Below are 3,429 nucleotides of genomic sequence, written 5' to 3'. Positions count from 1 at the left end.
ACACACACACACACACACACACACACACTGAAGTCTGGATTACCTCCGAAAAAAAGCACACACTCCAAAATAAATTAAAACAAGGTGTTTATGAATGAAGTCTGGCGTGCGAGCCACGCTGCGACATGCTGAGCACACACACACACACAGGTCAAATACAAGGACCAGAACTCCGTTGGAAAAACACAAATTTAAGAACAACAGCCAAAAATAAAAGCAAGTGAGTGGAAACACACACCTGGACACACACGCACATTCACGCGCATACACGCACGCGTCGTCCGGGTACCGGGTTGAACTCTCAGTGCGCGCGTGTGCGCGAGCGCGCGTGTGTTTTCCCCTCCGTGATGTCCCGGCAGCGGGATCAGATCCAGAGAAATGAAAAACACAAAAATGAGAAAATGTAAAATTGTAAATATTCCTCCACGAGCGGATATATCCCTCAGGGTGTCGCGCGCGCGGCACGCGTGTTATTCCACATTTCTTTTCTTTCTTTCCGGTCCCGTCGTCTGTCTGTCTGCTGGGTTTTATCCCGCTCTTCCTCCTCCTCTTCCTCTCTTTTCCTCCACACGGACACAGCCTCCCTCTCTTCTTCTCCTCTTTCTCTACGTCTCTCTCCACAGCGTCAACGTCCGAGCGATCGAGCCTCCCCGTTTCCGGTACGCCCTTTCAAAATAAAATCACAGCAAGTTTTTTTTTATTTTTAATGTTTTCTGTTTTTTTAGTCTGTTTTAAGAATCTTTTGTTGGTAATTTCCAGTATGCCCTTTAAATTCGCCTTCACTAAGTCAAAAGTACAAAGTTTCAGCATCAACATAAGAGAAGATAGATTTTTATTATCACGAAAGAAAATGTTGTCTTACGTTGTCTCGATACCGTGGGTGACCCAGGTAAAATACGGAGCACCCACGTGTGCCAGACTGCCAGTCGGCTCCATTAATGTAAAATTAAACATTGCAGTTGGTGCTAAATTGAGCGTCTGTCATCGTGTGACTGGTTATGTCGCTGTCAGCGTGTTACGTGTCAGTTAAACTTCTCATCTCCAATCCTATCTGTGTCTGTGAGAAGTGGAGCTGTCCTGAGTTGAAAGATATCCAGTCCTTCCAGTAAAATTTAGTCTTTTTATGATTGTTGCGGGCAAAAATCCTTGATTATGCGGGATATTTATGCAATTTTATGCAATGAAATTGTGGGAACTTGCAAAAATTGCGGGAACTTGCAAAAATTGCGGGAACTTGCAAAAATTGTGGCAACATGGTTATGACCCAATCGTTAGCCTATTTTTATAAAAACGACTGCTACGGAGCCATAACGTGTAGGTAATGGAGCCTTTTATACATTGTCGTGTTTCTTTAGAAATAAACAATGGACAAATAGAGTCTTTAAACTCTTCAGATGTAAAGTTATTCTCTGTCAAAGTGACGTCAAAATGAATGGCAGTCAATGGGATGCTAACGGGAGGTGATGGCTGTTAGCATCAAAATGAATGGCAGTCAATGGGATGCTAACGGGAGGTGATGGCTTGGTAGCATCAAAATGAATGGCAGTCAATGGGATGCTAACGGGGGGGTGATGGCTTGGTAGCATCAAAATGAATGGAAGTCAATGGGATGCTAACGGGAGGTGATGGCTGTTAGCATCAAAATGAATGCCAGTTAATGGGATGCTAACGGGAGGTGATGGCTTGGTAGACTCAAAATGGCGCCGTAGGAGCTACGCGTTGTGAGGAGAAGCTAACCCCCTTGGTTTGGACACACCGAACAGACTCGAGTCACCGACCTCGCCAGACTGTCCGACGGCCGATTTTCGGCTCGGTGTGTCAGCGCCTTAAGCCTCCTTCTCAACATATTTTCATTTCATTTTCATTTTCATTTATTTTTATTTCGAACAAAATTAAAAATACATATACACATACAGCATGTACCCATATATACATATACATACATACATACATATGCATATATATACAAATACACATATAGAAATATATCTATAAAATAAAAGTGTGTAGCAACACACCAAAGGAAAAGGAACAATCTCCATCCAGTGTTTACAAGTAATATTAAAAATACTATTACCATTTTTGATTTAAAAAATTTGTCCTCCTGTTAAAAAGACAAGGCAAAATGTATGTGTGTGTTTAAGATAAAAAAAAACAGCATTTCAGGAGTTAGGCCGGCTTTGAGAGACAGGTGAACAGGCCACTTGTAATTTAAAATGTATGTTTGTTTTTTTTTTAACAATATGTTTATTGTTTTGATTATATAAGACAGGTAACAGAAAAACACTCTTCTATTTCGTCAGTTATTTCCCACCCCAACAAGAGAAGACTTCACTCTCTTCTCACATGTAGAAATACTCATTTCATTTGGCCTTTATTTCCATGCACGTCCAGAAGCCGGGATATGGCAAGAGTTAATATAGCAATGACTAGTTCTTAATTTTAATGGAATAAAAACTGAAAATTATGCTTGAACCTAATTATTAAGTTCTGTGCAGGAACCAAATATACATTACTGTACTTTACACATAAAAGTTAAATTTTCCATCAAGACACTCAAGTTACACCTCCTATAAATCACCAATATTATTGTTGCTAATGTAGTAATTAAACGGCTTCCATATTTCTTCATATACATCCAATTTGTTTTAATAAATATGTTATTTTTTCCAGGGCCATACACTGTGCCATGGCATTAATCCAAGCTCCAATAACTCCAATAACTGGTGGATCAGACCTTTTCCAACTAAGAGCTATCATTCTTTTAGCTTGTAATATAGCAAAATCTATAAATTTACGTTGCTGAGAATTTAGTAGATTCTTTGGATATAAATGCAGCAAAAATCATTTTTGCATCTAGAGGAATATTCAAATAAAGTTGCACTCCCAAACACAATGCACAAATTATCCTTGAGCCACTCTGCGTTTAAAGCGTGTATCAGGGATATTTTTATTAAGCCTATTTAGTTTGACAGGAGTCATGTAAGTCTGCATCAACCAGTTATATTGAAGTAGTTTTAAGCTAACGTTACCTAACTGTTTCTGAGAGTTTTTACAGACTTGTCTCCATTCATCCTCGGATATATCCTCACTCAATCCCACCTTCCATAATTCAAGTTTCGAGGTTGTTGATTCAGTAGACCCTGACGCAAGCCTGTTATAAAAAACTGATATTAATCCTTTATTATTACAATTCTTGGTAATTAATTCCTCCAAAGAAGAAAGTTCTGGCATTTAATGATTGGTTCTGCATAGAAAGAACAAAGCTCCTTATCTGTACATATTTAAAGAAATGTTTTCTTGGAATATTATACTTAGATATCTGCTCAAACGACATCAACGTTCTGCTGGTGGCGCCAAGGGAATATTTTGAAATAAATACATGAATTTAGGCAAGATATTATATTCATTTTCAATATATTTATCCTT

The 3,429-nt window shown here is 38.8% G+C and overlaps 1 pseudogene; it reads right to left on the bottom strand.

Annotated features, from left to right (window-relative positions):
• Positions 1-558, bottom strand: part of LOC116062387 — a 61,823-nt pseudogene extending 61,265 nt beyond the window's left edge.
• Positions 559-3,429: the final 2,871 nt, after the last annotated feature.

This window comes from Sander lucioperca, chromosome 24, assembly GCF_008315115.2.
Source record: "Sander lucioperca isolate FBNREF2018 chromosome 24, SLUC_FBN_1.2, whole genome shotgun sequence".
Classification (NCBI taxonomy): Eukaryota; Metazoa; Chordata; class Actinopteri; order Perciformes; family Percidae; genus Sander; species Sander lucioperca.
This window is presented reverse-complemented; position numbering and strand designations above follow the sequence as displayed.